Raw genomic sequence first — 21,827 nt, 5'->3', positions numbered from 1 at the left:
TTTGGTATTCCCTTTCCCTTCCTTAGTTCCAATACATGTATATACAATATCCAGGGTACTAAAAGCAGTTACAGTAATGTCAGGGGTATTGTTAGATGAGCAACTTTGTTCCACCACATGCTTTCTACCACAACATTCTCCCTCACCACAGGCCCAAGTGACCATGAACTGAGACCTCTAATACCATAAGACAAACTCAAATCATTCCTCCTATTAAGTGAATTTTCTTAAGCATTTTGTCATAGCTTTGGGAAGCTGCTTAACACAAAAGAAAACAAAACTAGGAGAGATGATACATTCAGCAGTCTCGCTTCAGTCTCTCTTCAGACTCTAGAATTCAACAGCTGGGTTTTCCTCAACACTAAGTCCACGAGCTTGGGGGATATTGCCAAAAAATAAAAAAATAAAAAGAAAGAAAAGAACCTTGAGGTGTTGGTCTATTCATAGACAGGACAAAAAAGTGCTTTATTATGGACACAGTAAGCATCACAGTAAAATTGGTGCAAAGAAACTGTAAATAAAACTAGAAAGGAGAGGATAAAGATGAAATCTTGTACTTTTTACATCTATGTAGTCTTAGCAAGCCTTCAAATTAATGGAACATGTGTATTCTTCCCTACACAATTTTATGTTCTAACTTAGAATTAAATCAGATAGTATGTAGGATGGGCTTCTGGACCCGAAATACCATATAAAATAATTTTATTCTTTTATGATTTTTTTTTACCAGTCCTGGGGCTTGGACTCAGGGCCTGAGCACTGTCCCTGGCTTCTTTTGCTCAAGGCCAGCACTCTACCACTTGAGCCATTGTGCCACTTTTGGCCTTTTCTGTTTATGTGGCACTGTAGAATTGAACCCAGGGCTTCATGCATGCTAGGCAAGCACTCTACCACTAAGCCACATTCCCAGCCACTCTTTTTATGATTTTTGCTAATGTAGAACCAAAGAGAGAAAAATCTTTATTACTTTAATTATATTTTTATTATCTTTATGTAGTTTATTGGAAAATGGCAATAGACAAGCATAAGAAAAATTGTTCATGAAGTAATCATTTGACTTACCTTAAGGCATATCATTTTAAGATCATCAGGTTTATAAGATCTGATTTTAAATCACCTTTCCACTTAGGCAGGGCAGGCATTTCTCATGCTCTTTCCCAGATGAGGTCATAGGAATTGTTGTCACACGAAAGCCATCCTTTGCAATATCTTTCTCTGTGTGCATACTGTTGTCTGAATACAGTGAGTGAAGCCGAGAAACTGTAGCTTAAAGCCAACTACAAAAGAAAAAAAGTACTTTTAAATGATTGGGGAAAAAGAAAAATGGGGGATGTATTTGTTAGCTGGAGCTTCCAGAAGAAGTATTGGCACAATGTGGTTAGAAAATACAACCCACTAACCCATTGGGCTTCTGTGATCCCCACTGGAAAGAGCTGGAGCAAGGAGGCCATGATACATGTGCAGTGAGATACTACAAAGGAGGCCTTAGATTCCCTGAAAGACTTTAAAAGTTATGGCCCAGAAAACAATAACACATTCTGAAACTAGCTACTAAATAGAAATGATTGTATAAGCAAAATCTTACAAAATCCCTTGAGGTTGACTAAGTACAGCAGTATTTCATGAAAAACTGAGAGAGATTTAACTTTATCATTTATAAAAATAGTTAATCTTACCGAACATTTACAGGTAAACAAATGAATAATGCCAGTCAGAAATGGTGTGACTGATGTGCTTTACTCAGCCCACCAGTGCAAAAGCTAACATCTTCTTGGAACAACTTTGACGATATACCCAGAAATAATTTTACTTACTATCGGGGTAACTGAAATGAAACATAAAGTTAATCATCAGATGCATGCTCAAACTTATATTCCTTTCCAATGTTGGTAAAATTGAAAACCTGAGTGTAAAGGGTTCTCTATTTCTATGAATAATTGTAATTAATTATGAAACATAAATGTTCATTCATGGAAAACATACTTGAAGTCAAATGGGAGAAGGGAAGTGTGGGAACCATTCCTTTTAACCTTTGAGTTTCACTAACCCCAGACACTCTGAAAATAACTTCCTAACCTTCTAATATGTATTTTCTTATATTTAGCACTCAGAATCGCCAGAAAAGAGAGTCTCTTCAAAACTGTAATAGTACATAAAATCACCAAAATCATTACAATAAACTAAAACCAGCTAACATACAACCTATATTCAAATTTCTACTAGTGTATTTTTGGAGCTGTTCAAACTTGATTCTAAGCTGTATTTTTGATAAAACCAGGAATGATATCAAATATAGAAATATAATAGTATGCCTTCTTTTCTTATTCACTACTTTTTGTGACAACAGAACTCTCAGTGAAAAGATATGGGTAGAATAGATATCTGCAATCATTGGTTTGGAACATAGTCAATAAGCAGAAAACATCTGAAGGCTAAATCTAGTCAAGTAAGCTATCCTAAAGTGGGTTGTAGTTGCAAAGGAAAAACTTTGCCTTTGCAAGAGGGAAACAATTAAATCTTTGGTGAAATTTCTAAGTGAGAATTGATTCTATACAGGTAGAATAAATAGTATGGAGAAGGGAAGCTATGGATTTATGGTCCTATTTTTGTAAAATTCTGGCAGTATTCTCCAAATACAGGCACTGAATGTGTCTTCCCTTTGCCCATGCTGTATCTAAGATTTCTTGGGTTATCCACTTTAAAGAACAATGTTTGTTGATTCCATTCCATGTATTTAGTTCTTGGGTTAATGGGAATGAAATAGAGACAAGGTTCTTCCTGATATTCAAGTTTACTAATAGACATAATTGCATAACTCTAACCACAATTCATTATTTGGAGGAGAAATATGGTACTCTATAGATGCCTTTAACCAAGATTTAATGGGATTCAGTTAAATTTTCCTGAAGAAGGACCTTTAAGCCAAACCCAGAAAATTAGGATTAATCTGGAAGATAGTAGGGACAGAGAACTGAACAGTAAATGCTGGCAGGCCAGGGTGGCCCTTGCCTCTACCCTAGCTATTTCAGAGAATAAAATCAAGAGGACTGTGGTTTGAGATTAGCCTCGGAAAAAAGTTTATGAAACCTCATCTCAACAGAAAGATCTGGGTATTGTAGCAAATGCTTGCCATCTAAGCAAGAAAAAAGGAAAGAAGGAAGGAAGGAAGAGAGAGAGGAAGGGAGGAGGGAGGGGGGAAGAAAGAAGGAAGAAAGGAAGAAAGGAAAGCAAGCAAGCAGAAAACTCGTAAGGTGAGAACAGAAGTTTAATAAACAAACAATAAATTTCCCATGTTAAAATACTTGCCTTCCTACATGGGAAAATTGTTTCTACCTTCCTTTATTTTGTAGGCTGTGTTCTCATTTTTCCTTTCCTCCTTCCCTCCCTCCCTCCCTCCCTCCCTCCCTCCCTCCCTCCCTCCTTCCCTTCTTTTCCCTCTTTATTTATTTTTGCAATACTGGGGTTTAAACTGAGAGTCTTACACTTACCAGGCTAGCGTTTTATCAATTGAGCTGCACCCACAGACCTTTTATGCTTTAATTTTGAAATAAAGCACTGCTTTATGCCCCAGGCTAGCTTCAACTCTAACTTTTATTTTGCCCTCCCTCCCTCCCTCCCTCCCTCCCTCCCTCCCTCCCTCCCTCCCTCCCTCCCTCCCTCCCTCCCTTCCTCCCTCCCTTCCCTCCTTCCTTCCCTCCTTCTTTCCCTCCCTCCCTCCCTCCCTCCCTCCCTCCCTCCCTCCCTCCCTCCCTCCCTCCCTCCCTCTCTCTCCCTCTCTCTCTCCCCCTCTCCTTTCTCTTTCTCTCTCTGTCTTGTCTCTCTTATTTCTTGCTTTTGTAGTTGCCATCCAAATTAACTCTATTCATTGTGTCTGAAGTCTTAGACCAAGAACAAGATCAGAAAGCAAGGTTTGTTATTTTTCGAATGTCTCCATCTGGCCTGACTTGCAGGCCTTATACCCATTAGGCTGATGTGCTCCCTTAGGTCCTTCTTCAATGCAAGAAATCACTATTACTGTGCCTTATCTTTTGGAGACTTTCTCTACTTTTAGATTGTCAATAGTAGAAATGATTTAGTGCAAGTTATATGTTTCCCCATTTATTTCTCCTTGCACCCACAATTTGTAATGTTACCTCTTTGTATTCTTCAGCATTTTGTATTCTATTTTGGGGGGATGGCTTAGGTAGGTGCATAGTATAAACAACTGCTTTGTGCAGCATTTGCTGCAACATAACCATCTTCCCTTGAGTGCTATTTACATATTCAAATTATTTACTTGCTTTCTACTTAATTTTAGTTTATATTATATGTTTTGGCTTTTATTATGTTTAGGCATAGGTACCAGTGGGTGGAAATTCATAATAAGGATATTTGTGTAGCTGCATAGCTCATATGAGCCCTGTAAATAAAGTACAGTAATTGGAGATATTCAATTTGTAAACTCCCTTATAGGCAAAATTTAATGGATGTTGTTTACCTCTATTTCATAAAGACATAACAGCACTTATACTATTTCTTATTAGATTTTTGTTAAGTAACATGGATAAATTGCTGCTACCAAAGTTAGAGACAGCTTTCTGAAGAGAAGTTAGTATGAAAAGCATGTAGGATATATTCTCTACAAATATATCAGATACTACCATACGTTATCAGTTTACAATGGTCATGTGAACTCTGCATATTCCGAAGGATGGCCTGGGGTTCATACCTCCCCAGCAGTCTACTCTGGGAATCACTCAAAAAAAAAATCACTTGTGAAGGTCAGATCCAAAGTTTTCCAACACTGCCTACGAAATTTGGGCCCACTTTTTCTTTCAATCCCCTTGCTTTGTGTCACTGAAAATGTTGTGGGAATGAGTGGGTATTTGGCATTTTTGACATGTACTATAGATACTACGGCATTGGCCGGTCCTAGTTTCAAATGCCTTTCCTAATAATTTAGACTTCAAGTTTGCTGAAGTTCTGATACCGTTTGAGTACAGACCTGAAAGTTCATGTTTGCCAGCTTGGTCTTCAAAGTGACAGTGGACCTTTAAGACCTAGTGCTTAGCACCAAGGAGTTGATCCTTGGAGGGCTTGACATAGGTCCCTTGAGACCCTAGTATGACCTCTTTTCACTATCTGGTTTTCTGTCTCTCTGTGTAAACCACACTTCTGCACATGCTCCATACATGATACCATCCAGCATAGACCTATACTATAAGTTGCACATACAAGAATGTCCAATCTTTCACTTTCAACCTCCAAAATTACTACATTAACTTAATAAACCTCTTTCTTTTTTAAAGTATCCATCCTGAGGATGAAAGCAAAGGAAAATAAACCAAGACAAGGTGCAAACTTGAATAATCAAGCCCTGTTTCTTTCCTCTGCAGTGAAGATGAAGGGAAAACCCCACCTGCCAACACCTGTGTTCTCCATACGGTACATGTCAACAGATTTCACCAATCACACCTGCTTCTTCTTGATGCTGGGACACACACTCCAAGCCAGGATCCCTCTGAGCGGTTATCATTATGCTAAACAGTTTTATTGATGCTCCATAGAAATGACTACTTCTCTCTACTTTTTAATATCTCTGAAATTAAATTCCAGTATTAGAGTAAAATCATAAGACCAGAAAATATGAATCAAGCTGTAAATTACTGAAATGAGTCTTTTACTACTGTCAAGTCTCCTTTCCCTACTTGCTTGAGGATGGAGACAAGAAATCCTTTAAAGTTTCTTCCAATCCCATTCTTTACAGTCCTATATGGGTGCTACTACATTTGTTTTATTGCTAGGAACTCCCATTGGTGTTACTTAATTTTATTTCCATCCTGAATCCCTTTCATATTCTGTAATTTACAAATGAGACTCTATGCTAAGCATTGTTTGAATGACATATTTTCTTTTCCTTACCACCTGCCAAAACACCATACAAAGCATCAGACATGAACTGTCAGTGCTACTCTTGCTTCTATTCATATTTCTAGCATCAGAAGTGGGAATTCAGATGACATGAAAAGGGTAAAAAAGAAAGGCATAGGAAAAATGTAATAATTACAAAACGTATGGCATATTTCCTGCTGAGGTCCTGGGTGTTCTAAGGGCAAGATTGTTCCATTGCCCAGCAATGCTCCTGTTTTAGTCAGCTTTCAATTGCTATAAAAATATCTGACAGAAATGGTGAGGATAAAAGGGGTAAATGCAGATGAGAATAAAATATATATCCTGCCAAATTAAGAAGAGTAAGGGAATGGTTGGTTATAGAGGGATGGGTGAGAAAGTTTGAAAGGGGTGACATTGATCAGGATATATTGTATTCCTAAACTTCTTTGTCAAACTGCAACTCCATTGTACAACAATTTAAATATAATAACAGAGCAACTATAAAATAAAAAATAAGGAAATGCTCCTTGAGACATTTGAAATTTTGTCTCCAGTAGGATATGTGTAGACATTGTCCCTCTGCAATTATAAAAATGAAAACAACCACCTCAGACCCATAGTTTCAATAAAAAATCAGTTTATTTAGCAGGGGGGACATGGTTTACTCTGAGATCAGAGTACCATGTCTATGGGACAGTGATTAAAATCATGTACTGGTTAAAATCAAATTCTGTTTGATGGCATAACCAACCACAGTTCAGCTCCCCTCAGGTTTTTGGCAGTGCTGCCTAGGTCCCAGATGCCAGTTTCTGAGATGAAGTCAAGTAGAGGAACACTGAGATTGTTTTTATGATTGTGTTATTTGTGAAATTCAGAGGCAGTGTGCATCCAATCAGAGTTTACACCAGTTACTTATCTATGGTTGAAAAGTCTAGTTTTGAAGCTCCAGGGTCTGCCTAACCTATCTGGGCATGTAAGAACATGCCCTGGAACAGGAGTAGCAAGGGAGATGGCATTCAGGTGACAGCAATTATGGTAGACAACCTCTAAGATGACCCAACTGATTCCCCTTGGAATGGATTCCATTCTGTAATTCCTTCCCATCATATAGAGACCCGATTTAACAACTCTATTCTAACCCAGAATGTAAAGCAGAGTGATGGAATGCCATTTTAACAATTATCTTTAACAGAAACTGAGGTTCAATTTTCATTCTTCTTCCATTTGAATTCCCCCTGGCTCTGGAGGAAGATAGCTTCCACATTGTAATCCATGTTATATCCAAGTGGTAAAGTACTGATGGAAATCAATACTTCTGCCAACTAGTATATAAGCTCTGTAGTCAAAGTACATTGCCTGGGTCATCGGTATAGTTGTCACCTTTGGCTGACATGTTGATTATTGCCTGTTGGAGACACTGAGCCAATGGACTTGTCTAAGCTATGACTTGCTTTCTGATGCACAAAAACTCTGATATGATTAAGGCACTGTTTGGGAATGATGTGCCATTCAGTTGTACATACTAAAACATGCCTGGGCACATATAAGAAATATGAGGAATACAACAAAAGTGATCAGGAACTGAAATAAATCTTGATGGGTTAGGTCTCCTTTCAGAAGCCAGAGGAAATATCAGGACCTTAACTCTGATCAAACTTACCAAGTAAGGGATCTGCACAGGTACAGAGCAGATCTTACCTTTTCTGTGTAGTTTGGCTACTCTCTTCACATCATCCTTATGCCTAGGTAGCCTTCAGACACACCTGCAAGAACACAGCTTGAGTGTGAACATAAAAAGTAATATTTCTTCAAAAAGATGTGCTTACTGCTGATCATGGTTGAAATTGGCCCCCAAGGTACTACCTCCTGTTTGGAAGAATTTTTTAATACAGTAGCTTCAGTTTCTCTGCAATAAAAACTCTTATTTACTTTGTTAACTTGTCTGATAATGTCGTGTTTGGTTATTCTCCACATTCAGAGTTTGTCTACATTTTCAGTTAAATTTAAATCTTTAGTATAAAATTATTGATATAACAACAATTTCTAAAGTAAACTATGTGTTATATATAATCTATTTTTTTCTGACTAAATCAATTGTTCAGAAAAAAATCTTTCCTTCCCTTCCTTCCTTCCTTCTTTTCTTTCTTTCTTTCCTTTTCTCTTTCTTTCTTTCTTTTTCTTTCTTTCTTTCTTTCTTTCTTTCTTTCTTTCTTTCTTTCTTTCTTTCTTTCTTTTCTTTTCTTTCTTTCTTTCTTCTCTATCTTTCTTTTCTTTCCTTCTCGCTCTCCTTCCTTCCTTCCTTCCTTCCTTCCTTCCTTCCTTCCTTCCTTCCTTCCTTCCTTCCTTCCTTCCTTCCTTCCTTCTTTCTTTCCTTCCTTCCTTCCTCCCTCCCTCCCTCCCTCCTTCCCTTCCTCCTATCCTCCCTCCAAGCTTTTCAAGGTCTTGCTTGACTCCTTCACTCAAGGCTGTTGCGTGACTGCTTGTTCCAAAGCTCCACTTCAGGCTTTTTTGCAGATTAACTGGAAATAAGAGTCTCAAGCACTTTCCTACCCGGGCTGCTTTCAAACCATGACTCATATCTCAGACTCCTAAATAGCTAGGATTATAGCTCCGAGCTTACCAATTCCTGCTCTAGAATCATTGTCCAACTCTTTTGGCATTTTTCTGGAACATTTTTATTATCACATATAAAGTTAGTAAGTCATTCCTTTAAGTTTGACTGCATTTGATTTTCTTGTTTTTGATAAACTGACTAGGGATTCTGGATTCAACACCACTCTTTTTCTATTATTGCAATGTCATCATAAGTATGTAATAGATTTTATAATTGCTATGTCAATGTGCCCCCATATAACTCCTATTTTTTGTTTTTTTCTCTCCTTATAAATAGACTTTAATTTGGTTGAGAACGGGCAGTGAAATCCAGGTCACTGTGACTGAAAAATCTCATGTATCTCATCATTGCACAATATTAACAGTGACTTCAAGATTTCTTTTTTCAGCTTTTATGAAGCGAAAGTAAAGGAGGAGCATGTTTATGTTTGCACAGGCATTTATAAAGCCTACCTGAGTATCATTATCAGAGGGATACTCTTATTTGGTTATTTTGGAAAGCCAGGCTCCAACAATGCTGGATCAATGCTGTCACAGGTCTTCAATCCATAAACTGACATGGTTGGTCAGAGGATTGGGAAGTTTCTTCAAAGTTCTGTTGCATTTTGTAATTCAACATGCCCACAAATAGAATTTAGAGAGACAGTGTGCTTCAGTGTTTGGCCTGGTCAAAGGTGGAGAGTTAATCCATGTACTGTGAAGGAATATGTACTGAAGCTAATGAGAAATGAGTTTGAATACATTTTATAACACACAGAATTTTTATGTATTTATGCAAATTCTACAAATTAGCATGGGCAAACAAGAAATAGATGTCCAGGGAAAAGCTGACGTTTTCTCTCAGTGGTGAATGCTAATGATAAAATAAGATTTGCAAATAAGCCTGTATCTCTTTTCCAAGGTTAATATTTTAATTTGGCTTATTTTCAAACAGCTTGACTTGTATTATTGTGTTGGCAAGCTGTCAGGAACTCCAAACCAGCTGAGCAGTGTCTAGTGATTTCAGATCTGAATGTAGACATTAGTTACACAAGGAGTTCATTCTAATGCCACTCCTATACCTTTATGTTGTACATTTTCACTTTCCTCACATTCATTTGTAAAATTTCTCAAACCAATTGTGATGTCTGCCTTTTATTGGTAATTTAACTGAAATCTCTGATTATTTTGGTATTTGTTTTACTAGGAAAAAAGAATGTGTGTATTATTGGCGTTAAAGTCTATGACTGAGATTAGCAGTCATCTATCACCTCATATAGTTATAGTATGTGCCTCCCTTGGAGGTAAATGACCGAGACCAAAATATAAAACTTTCCAAAGAGCTAGTTAACTTAACCTAAAGGGAGAGCTTTTATTACTAAAAATATGCCTAACTTGGAACAGTCAATTCCAGATTTATTTAAATAAGATTAAGCATAATAGGTGAGTACTAGTTAAAAATGCAAAATGACATTCCATAATTGCCCCTTTTAACTGAGGACTGATGTAATCCTGTTGTCTGTAGCAGATATTGAATTATACCAGTGCTAATTCTATTATACATATATCAATGACCTAGCTCATAGGAGAATATAGAAGAAAGTTCTATAGCAGAGAGACCAGTGGACGCACTCATGAATTGGTACTTTATTGTGGTTTTAGTTACAAGTGATTTATCTGTGTTATGTATGGTATTATATCTTTATTAAAGCTCATATGGTCCATAAATTGGAAGAACATTGTCAAAGTTTCACACTTATGGGAAAGACTTATGAACCCAGAGAAACAAGTATAGGGTAAGCCAGGATGATACATTAAACCAGAAATGGAACACAGTAGTCGATAGGTTGGACAAATCATTCCAAAAGAATCTAAGACTTTACCAATATGTATTAGAAAGTTATTTTCTAAGTGAAATATAACCAATTTCAGGAATCTTTGTATTGGTTGGCCTTAAATTTTCCTTACGGGCTTAAATTCTAGATAATTTTAAGTAGAGAAAAACATTTACAGTTCATACAGATGGTATTTTACTATAGAATCCTAATTTAACACACCCTTTCCTATCAGTAATGCCTACTCTTCAGCTAACTATCATTGTAATTCATAAGCGAAGACTTTTCTTCAGAGTTGTTTAGTTTACCCAACCATGCATACTCATTATACCTCAGAATCTAATGAATGCTGTGAGACTCTGTCTCAGAATTCCCAACTCTACTGCTAAGTAGAATGTAAATTACAGATGACATACTAATGATTAGCTCTTGATTGTAAAAAAAAAAAAAAAAGAGGCATTGTCCTTCCCTTTCTGTACCTTTGGTTCAGATAAATATGTTATAGCAGAGTTAGAGATGAGGCATATTTATACTGGCTACTGGCACAAAGATAAGGTAGGATCACAACTGGGGTACTGGTCAGGGACCAAATGGGAGAACTATATATTAAAAGAGCAGGAGCATAGCAAAAGAAACGAGGCAGAAAGGCTAATTCTGAAATGAGGAATTCCAGGGAGAAGTTAGAATAGCTTGGTTCATACATGAGCCTCTGAAGTAGCCTATCTGTTCTAACATCTGCACAAATGTATTTGAATTCACTTCTTGTTGCTTAAAATCAGACATACATAAATGCCATGGGATCTGACAGTTGATAATGTCCGTATAATTGGATGAGGAGAATTTCTTAGCTTCATTCCACATTCTGCTAGCAGGTTTGGGAACTAACACTGCTCAAAGTAAAGAGCAAATTAATTTTCCAGACAAGTGTTTTGTATTGGCTGAGATGGAGGGCTCTGAAGACAAACTGCTGAGCCTAGAATTTTATTGAACTGTATCTCTGTAAGATTCATAAGCCCCAAACTAAGGATAATAGTCACAGTTCTTTTTGGATATTATTATACAGATTAAGTAAATTCATGTCAGGTGCCATATCAGCTTCCAGTACTATTTGCCAGTATTTTGAAGAGGAGACAAATTGGAAGTGAACAACCATTACCCTATATTGGATAATCCAGGAATGTTGAGGGAGGAAGACACATATATCATCAGTTCTATTAGACATTTTCCAAACACTTCACCCTCCCACTTTAAGAAGGACATCATTGTGTGCTCAATGGAAGGTCATTGGCAAGTTTTATATGAAAACTGAACTCACTTCATCCAAATCAGTTACTACCCTTTATATTTGTATCCCGGTGCTATACTCATAATTAATAAAAGAATAAATTAAGGAATACATTAAGGACTACAGAAATGAATGAAAACCAAGTGATCTATGATCACTGCATCATGATCATCAGCATTGGTAAACTAATAAATCACTAATTTCTTTGAATAATTTTTTGTTGTGTTATAATCCTTTTGACTGAAAGTAATACTGAAATAAATCAGTATATATTCTATCTATACTGACTAAAGAAACTTATCTGTCAGAATTGCTTTTGGAATAGTTGAGCTAAATCTTTTCTATAGTGGTCTAGAAGGAATCCATCCTGAGAATCAGCACCTGGGCTCTGGAAATACCATCACTGTATAAATGGCCAAGCTGGATAAGCAGTCAGCTCTTCCAATTTATGAAATGAAAATGATAATAGAAACAGTGAGTCATTCATAAAGTTTGAGAATTAAATGACACAATACCAGTGCCTGGTACAGAGGGCATGCTCAGATACTAGTAGCTGATATTATATTATTTTATGCTGTCTATATCTTTGAATTAAACAGTTCAAAACAATGAGAAAATTTGTGGGAAATAATGCATCTAAGAACTATCTACAAAGTTGATAAAATAATAACTGTTTTTCTTAGGTTTTGTGATGATACCATGTTTATGTCTTTATAAGAAATCCCATCCTGGATCGAGGCAAAAACGGATGCATTTACTGATTCCATATGCTATCTGATATCTACTTCAAAATAATATCTCTTGGGAGAGCAGGTTAAGGTAATAGAAAAGTGTCAATATATTAAAAATTGTTTAAACAACTCATAAACTTTATTACTTACCCTCTGTGCTTTTGTATGTCTTAGAAATTTTCACAGTAAAAGTTAGACAAATCAATGTAACACCCATCTTCAGAAACAAAAATAGTACTCATAGTTTCCTAGTAAATCAACCGCATTTAGCTAGACTTGGTTCATACTACTTTGTACCAGGATGGGCTTGATCAACCCTCCTGGACAGAGAGGTCTCACAGAAAATACTTCCAAGATCATACGAGGTTTTGCTTGCTTACTTTCCAGTTTCTTTGGTGAAAGCAGGAAAAACACAAGTGTTATTTTGAATTCAGTTCTGATTTAATAGTCTATAATGCTTTGATTATGGTGCAAGTGATAAGCAAAGACAGAAGAGTGGAGAGGCAGGTTAAGGCTTTTATGAGGAAAATTAAATAAGATATTGAAAAATGGGTAGGATTTCAAAAGAAGTCATGAAAAAAGAAAAGTGAGAAAAGTGAACTCAAACCACTCCAAGAATACATCAAAGAAGCCTGCATCAAAAGGTAAAAAGAGATTTAAGAAGATTAAAAGGGACAACTTAGAAGAGGAGAAAGGACAGGAAGTGATTACAGGGATTCTAAAAGTTCATATGGAAGAATATGCTGCTGATACTCATTTCTTAGGCTGCAGAAACAGCTTATCACAGTCTTTAAATTACAGAAATGAGTTATTTCAAAAGTTTGGTAACAAAAAGCCCCCAATCAAGTGTCAGTGGGCCATTCTCCCTTTGAAATCTTGCAGAAAAGCATCCTTGCCTCTGTCTACCTTCAGATGGTTTTCTGGGTTTCTGGGTTTTCTGGTTTTCTTCAGAATCCCTTGGTTTACAGATGTGGATTAGAAATATCAGTTTCTCTTTTTGCTGCACATTTTTTTTTCTTATAAGAAAAACAATCATATGTCTGAGTGAACCACCATAACCTGTAACATCATCATAATTTAAATGCACAGTTACAACAATCCCTACTACCAAATAAGATCACATTCCCAGGTTTGGGGATTGGAACATCAATCTTCATTTAGACACAGAGGTACCATAATTCAACCTTCAACAACGCCAAAGCAGAATTACTTCCAAAGGGAAGAGAGTGAGGAACAGACTGATATTATAGAACTAAGTTTCTTGAAGCAACTGGAATATGTAGGTTTACGTTTGATTTGGCCAGTTCTTTTTTGTTGTTGTTGTTATATTATAGCAAACTGAAAACATTTATTTAAGCAAGTATGCAGCTCAAAGCTAGAGACAATACATAGTAAACATATGAAAAACCATTTTCATGAGCAAATTCCATATTAAGAATCATGGGATAATAAATGTAAAAGACAAACAGCATACATTGATCAAGAATGCTATAAATTATTATGCATTCAATTCAAGTTTCTGGATTGTGGGGGGGCGTGGCATTGGTGCTTAAAAAGAGAAATGCTCATGCCAATAAAAATGACTGAGACTATGAAGCAATTGTTTTATTTCTATGATGCCATAATGTCTAATATCCATATCTAATACATTTGTATAGTAGAATATATGATATAACTTTTGTTAATGACCATTGTAAAATTATTTTAAATTAGTGAGAATTTAGAAATGGCACAAGTTTATAGTTTAAGGTGGATTAATTTCTGTTTAAAACCATAAAATATTTGTGGTTTAAATAATTACCAGAAATGGCACACTTAGTCAGGAACCCTAATATTTAAAAATATAGTCTTATCTACAAAAATTTTCATGAATATGTATTTTTAAAATTAAATATATGTTTAAAAATAATGGTGATATATAGAATGCACTCCAGGTAATTAAAGGATATATTATTTAAATATTTGTTGGTTTGAGTTGCTATTCTTGTATTTTTTTATGCTTGGTTATTAAATGTAACACCTGACTAGCTATAATCACTGTATTTTCATCTAAATTCATTAATCTCTGTTATATCACAGTTGTAACTACTTTCAACGTCCCATGTGTATCTGTAGCTTCTATTATTGATGATGTTCTTGTATCACCTTCCTCTGGTTGTACCTACACTATCTCTTTAATCTTATCTGAGTATATTGGAAACCATGTATACTGGTATTAGAACTAGGAAATTGAAAGGGAATACCAAAATTGAGAGACACAGGGTAAAAAAAGAAAAACAACTACAAAAGCAATACTTGCAAAACTGTTTGGTGTAAGTGATCTGAACACCTCATGGGGGGAAAGGGAAAGGGGGAGGAGTGAGGGGGGTATGAGGGACAAGGTAACAAACAGTACAAGTAATGTATCCAATGCCTAACGTATGAAACTGTAACCTCTCTGTACATCAGTTTGATAATAAAAATTTGAAAAAAAATTCATTACTCTCTTAAATAATGATCACAAATAGTTGATAGTATTGTCTAGTGATTTAAGTGGTTTTTTTGTTAAATAATCAGAGTACTTTCTTTTAACGATAACTTATTACTTAAAAAACTAAACAACATATATTCATAGGTCAACTTCAGAATTACGTTTGTTAGGTTTGCATCGTCATTAATATTGACTGTAATTAGCACATTTTGGTCATTAACACTAAGTATAAGTAACACAAATGCTTCTAATAAACTATAGTTTATGACTGTCTCACTTAAGTAGAAAAGAGCTATCAGAAACAAAATTAAATATAGTCCAAATATCCAAAAGGAATAAAATTTATCATTTAATTGTGTCATGAATTATGGTCTTAAATTGGCCAGTTCTTATCCAGGTAATATTGGGCACTTCCTCTCATGTTTCTTAATCTGTTTAACAGAGTTACCTATTCGATATAACTGAAGGAATTTTTGGATAATGAAAAAACATGGAGGTTTACTAGCACTTATAAAATATCAGAGCTATGGACATGAGCTCTCTAAATTTCTATCATTGATTTTTCTATCCACTCATTGGCCTAGCAGAAATACATTCCATTTGTTTTGGGTTTCCTAAAGGATGGGAAGTAGCCTATACTTTAATCTATTTTTCTTGCCTTCCTATAATTTACAGGTATGAAATGCATGACTCTGTATTAGTCAGCTTTGTGTTGCTACAACAAAATACCTGTGACTGTTAACTTCTTAAGAGAAAATGTTTACTGAGCTTATAGTTTTAGAGGTTTGATCCCAGAGCATCTGCATCAATTCAGGTCAATGTCATCCCTTCTACTTTAATATCACCACAAAGATGCATGTATGAGGAAGAGTTTATATGATGAAACAGGAAGTCAGAGACATGGTCCCAATGACTCAGGTCTTTGTATTAGACTTCAGGTTTAACAAATTCTGCCACCTCCCAACAATATCACCCTGGAGCCATTACTTTCACTATAGTGCATCTTTGGGAAGCCCTCAGACCCTCACAGCTTAGTGGGCAACTGATGACCCACAGCTATCCAGCTATCTAAACTGAGAGTATCTTAGCTTGAGAATTGGGGAAATTCTCAAATACCCGTGACTAAGGAGTCAGCTATATCAGGGAGTTCTGCATTCTTTTCAGCTATTCTGGCCAGATTTAAACCTAATGCATGGGTCCCTCTTGGAAACATGTTTTCTGTGCTTTTCTATTGTCTAGACTCCTCATAAAAGTGGAGGTACATAGAAACCTGCTTCTCTCTTCACTTCCTTTCTACTCATGCCTGTTTCTTCAACTTCCCACTAATAAAGACTGATCTGAGTTTTAAGTTGACTATATTCCTCAAATATCTTGTGTTGGAAACTTAATCTCCAAATGGATATTTTAATGGAATTCAGAAATAAGACTTATGGGAAGTTATTGAATCATAAAGTCTTTAGTAGATTGATTCATCCTTGCATTAACAAATTAGAAAATTAATTCATTGTCCAGAAAGTTACTTTGTTATAAAAACTACTGTGTTTTTAGATTTCCCACTCTTCAAAACTGTAAATTGAATAAATATCTATCTTTTTCAAGCAACCCAGTCTCTAATACTCAGTTGAAGATAGTTATATTACCACCAGTGCTTTGGAGTCTGAAGGAGATCAGATATGGGACAAGGCTGGTTATGACTGGAAGTCACCAAAGCAGAGGGCAAATGTCTAGAAATGTATGAAGGTGTCTGTATTCATGTCTTCTAGCTCACTGGTTGTCAAGGTGCCAGGTGAGGACTTCCATTAGGCCTGTGGAAGAAGATTGAGAAGGGTATGATAAGGTGTAAAAGGAAATCTTCAAAATCTTCTGGGATTCTGGGATCAGCTGCAGCATGTTTGTATTGTAGCTTTAACAAATAGGTAAGTGATGGTGCTTTAAGTATGTTTATGTGATCAAATCAGGAGCAAGAAACTATTGCATAAGATTGGATATATTGGGATGGGCGAGGAAGATGGTGGAAGAGCAGCAGATCCCTATCTAGGCTCTCTCTGAGAACCCAGTTTTACTACTTCAGAGAAACTTCTAATCATAGAAAGTTAGTGCAAGTAAGGTATCACAGTATAGAGATCCAAACAAGAGGGAAAAAAAACCCCAGCAGGTTTACAAAAGCAGATTTGAGCCCTGGGTGGTGGCACCGCCAGCCCCGCAGCCCAAATGCACACCCACCCTCTGCACACACCTGTGAGGAGGAGAGAAATCTGCAAGACGGGCAGCAGTTCCCAAGAAGATCGTGGACGGTCCAAAAAGCCAGAGGAAGTATGACTACATCATAAAATACAGTCTCACTCATGCTCACACCCACAGAACAGCATTTGGAAAGTAGCCCTCCTCCCCCCCAGTGAAACACCATCTTTGACTCTGGCAAAGACAGGGCCAGAACAGACCAGAAATAAAGTGTGGCAGGGAAAGTGAGGTCAAAGGGGCCATCTTTGAAAAGGGCAAAGGAAACAGAAGTCAGCTTTGCTCAGGGGAAGGTCTCGCCACATAGGAGGGAGGAATCTCCCTCAGGGCACAGGGCCACCAGCCACAGGTAAACTCAGCCAGAGAAGCCCAGCACTATAGCCACTGCCGCAGCTGGTGCCTGCAGTGTCGCAGCAAGCACCATCACCACCACCGCTGCCACCCTCTCCACCTACATCTGCAAAATGAACATCTCTCAAACCAGCCAAGCTTCAGGAAAACAGACCGTAGACCATCTCAAGGAACCAAAACCTGAAAAGAGGTCACAAGACAGAGGCAAAATCACACACACAAGGAAGACCTCGTTTCTCCCTATTCGTTTGATAGGTATTGAAGTTTTTTTTAATCTTCTATTTTATTTTTATTGTTTTTATTTTTTAAATGTTTATTTTTTTTCTCTCTATATTTTTTCTCTTATAAATCACTTACTTTTGATTATTACCGTTACTGTTTTCTCCTCAGCTGTATTTCATTTAAATTCTGCTTTTCCTTCTTATTTCACAATCCACTTTTTCATTTCACTTAAACCAAAGTCTTCACCTTACACTCCTTTTATTCCCTTCCCTTCCCTTTTCCCAACTTCCCCTCCTAAATATACTGCTAGGACCTCCAGACTCCATTGATCCCTGGTTATTGGCAGGCTAGATAGAGAGCATCTTTGGTCAATTTGAGTGAGTCAAAGGGTTTCTTAGAACAATCATATCAGACCCCAAATAACTAAAAGCAAGAACAAACTCGTTCATGATTGAAACTGTATATAATATAGCTACTGAATACAGGGCTCAGTCTTGGTTTTTACTTTCAAATTGTAATCTGTGGGAACTCTAAATATGCTGCTATATACAAAACAAGAGAGGGAATTTACCTGTCTATGACTGGGAATCTCTAAGATTGGTACAACAGGACTTGGTAAGGTTTGGTTCAAGTCCTATACAGTGCCAAGGGGGATAGTAGACAGCATTCCCAATTTAAATGGGCAGAAGAAACAGAAGGAATATGCCAAGACAGGGAATCTCATCTCCCACTAAAATAAGCAGGAAACAGATCATTCAATCAAAGTCCTAGAGGAGAGCCCTCAAAATGCTCTATAAACTCTGCTGATAAAAATGATAAATGAAAAGTTTGAGCCTCTTCATACAAGTAATCTAGAGCACAAGGAGGTGAGCCAAAGAATAATACGGGAACATGATGAAGTCAATGGTAAGTTGACTCTATTAAGGAATTTTTGGCTTCCACAAACAGAGAGATAAATGAACTCCAACAGAAGAAAAATGGGGTCTATGAAAAGGTAGCTGCTCAACTAAAAGAGTTGAGAGACAGCATTCAGAGCCAAATTAATGAAGTAAAGAAGTCCATACAGGACTTAAGAGAATGATAGCAGAGACATGGAAGCCCTTAAGACCAATCAGAAGGAAGGGAGACAAGAAACCAAGTTGTAAGCCTAGGGAACAGACTGGATGATGCAGAGGATCAAATCTCAGGAATTGAGGACCTCCTAGATTTTTTAGAGAAAGAATAAAAAGCAACAAAAATCAATCCAAAAAGCAAGACAGATTGCTTCAGGAGTTCCAAGATACAACCAGGAAGCCCAATATAAGGCTTATAGGTATTGAGAAAAACCTAGAGAAGGAAGTTAATGGAATAGGCAATTTGTTTAACAGAATACTAGCAGAGAATTCCCCAAATATCTATAAAGATAGGCCCATCCAGATACAAGAAGCATTTAGGACCCCAAACAGACCAGACCAGAATAGGACATCACATCAACACATTGTAATCAGAACAGGATCAATAGAGACCAAGAAAAGAATCCTTAAAGGTACTAGGGAGAAGAGAACAATCACATATAAAGGAAAAGCAATCAGAATTATCCCAGAGTTTTCAGTGGAGACTATGAACGCAAGGAAAGCCTGGAATAAGGTATGTCACACCCTGAAGAAAAATAACTAACAACCAAGAATACTGTACCCAGCTAACCTCTTATTCATAGCTGAAGGTCAAATAAAAGTCTTCCATAATAAAGAAAAATTGAAACAATGTATCTCCACCAAATCAGCATTACAGAATATCCTCAAAAATGTCTTATACATTGAAAATCACCAAGCTCTTGATCAAGACAGAGAAAAGATCCCTAAATAGAACCCCAGCTTATTAGAGCAAAAAATGGGAAGAAACAGCCCCTATAAAGATAGACATAATGAAAGAACAATCACCTCTCAATCCCAGCTTTCAATATTAATGGACTTAACTCTCCAATTAAATGACATAGATTGACAAGTTGGATCAAAAAACAAGATCCATCTTTCTGCTGCCTCCAAGAGACACATCTTGCCAGCAATAGCAAGCATATTCTGAAAGTGAATGTCTGGAATAAAATCTATCAAGTAAACTGCTCCCATAAGCAAGCCGGAGTTGCAATCTTAGTATCAGATAAAATTGACTTCAAATTAAAAGCAGTAAGTAGGGGCAAAGAAGGTTATACATACTAATAAAGGGATCTCTCCTACAGGAGGATATCACCATCCTAAACATCTATACACCAAATACAGGAGCACCCAACTTCATTAAACAAACACTACTGACTCTAAACACACTCATAGATCCCAATACATTGATTGTTGGAGACTTTAACACACCATGGTCACCTCTGGACAAATCAACATGCCAAAAACTGAGCAAAGTAACCTCAGAACTAAACAACTGCATAGACCATCTAGACTTAACTGACTTCTACAGAATATTCCATCCAGCAACACCAGAATATATATTCTTCTCGGCAGCACATGGAACATTTACTGAAATAGATCATATTTTAGGGCACAATGCAAATGTGTACAAATTCAGAAACATTGAAATAATTCCTTGCATTCTCTCAGACCACAATGGAATAAAACTAGAGCTCAACACAAAAAGCCACCACAGAAAACCCTACAACTCAAGAGTGAACAATACACTGCTGAACCACCAATGGGTCATCTAGGAAATCAGAACAGAGTTTCAAATGTTTATGGAATTAAACCAAGATGAACACACAAATTACCGGCTCCTCTGGGACACAGCAAAAACAATACTCAGAGGAAAAATTTAGCTCTGAGTGCCTACATCAACAAATTGGAGAAATCTCAATTCAACAACTCAAGGAAGCACCTTAAGCTCCTTGAAAGAGAGCAACAAGGCAAACCCCATGCCAACAGATGGAAGCAAATAGTTAAAATTAAATCAGAATTAAATGACTTAGAGTAAAAAAAAGCCATAGAAAGAATCAGCAAAACAAAGAGTTGGTTCTTTGAAAAAATTAACAAGATAGACAGACCCCTAGCAAATCTGACCGAAAAACCAAGACAACACACCCAAATAAGCAAAATCAGAGATGAAAATGGAAACATCACCACAGGGACAACTAAGATCCAGAATATAATAAGGGACTATTTTGCAAACCTATATGCTAATAAATTTGAGAACCTGGAAAAAATGGACAAATTCCTAGCTAAAATTGATATGCCCAAACTTAACCAAGAAGATTTAAAGGGTCTGGGGATATAGCCTAGTGTCGAGTGCTTGCCTTGTATACATGAAGCCCTGGGTTCAAATCCCCAGCACCACATATACAGAAAATGGCCAGAAGTGGCGCTGTGGCTCAAGTGACAGAGTGCTAGCCTTGAACAAAAAGAAGCCAGGGACAGTGCTCAGGCCCTGAGTCCAAGGCCCAGGACTGGCAAAAAAAAAAAAAAAAAAAAAAAAAAAGAAGAAGATTTAAGCCTACTAAATAGACCCATATCCAGCAACAAAATAGAAACTGCAATAAGTGTTCTCCCATCCAAGAAAAGCCCATGTCCAGATGGATTCACAGTGGAATTCTAGAAGGCCTTCAAAACATATCTCATACCAACACTCCTCATTCTCTTCAGTGAAATAGAGAGTAAAAGTTTGCTACCAAACACATTGTTTGATGCTAGTATAATCCTCATCCCAAAACCAGATAGGGACTCATCAGGAAAGAGAACTTTAGACCCATTTATTTGATGAACATCAACAAAAAACTTCTCAACACAATTCTGGCCAATCGATTTCAGCAAGTCATCAAAAAATTATACACTATGATCAAACTGGATTCATTGCAGGGATGCAAAGCTGGTTCAATATATGCAAGTCCATTAACGTAATCCACCACATCAACAAGAACAAGGTCAAGAATCACATGATTATTTCTCTAGATGTGGAAAAAGCTTTGATAAAATCTAGCACCCATTCATGATAAAAGCCTTGGAGAAACTAGGATTCCAGGGAGAATTCCTGAATATAATAAAGGCTGTTTATGAAAAACCCACAGTGAGCATTATACTTAATGGTGAAAAGCTAAAGGATTTCCATTAAAATCAGAAGCAAGACAAGGTTGTCCGCTTTCTCCTCTTCTCTTCAACATAGTACTAGAATTTCTACCCAGGACAATAAGGCAAGAGGAAGACATAAAGGGGATCCAAATAGGAAATGATGATGTTAAACTTTCTCTCTTTGCAGATGACATG

The sequence above is a fragment of the Perognathus longimembris genome, chromosome 8, assembly GCF_023159225.1.
Source record: "Perognathus longimembris pacificus isolate PPM17 chromosome 8, ASM2315922v1, whole genome shotgun sequence".
Lineage (NCBI taxonomy): Eukaryota > Metazoa > Chordata > Mammalia > Rodentia > Heteromyidae > Perognathus > Perognathus longimembris.
This window is presented reverse-complemented; position numbering follows the sequence as displayed.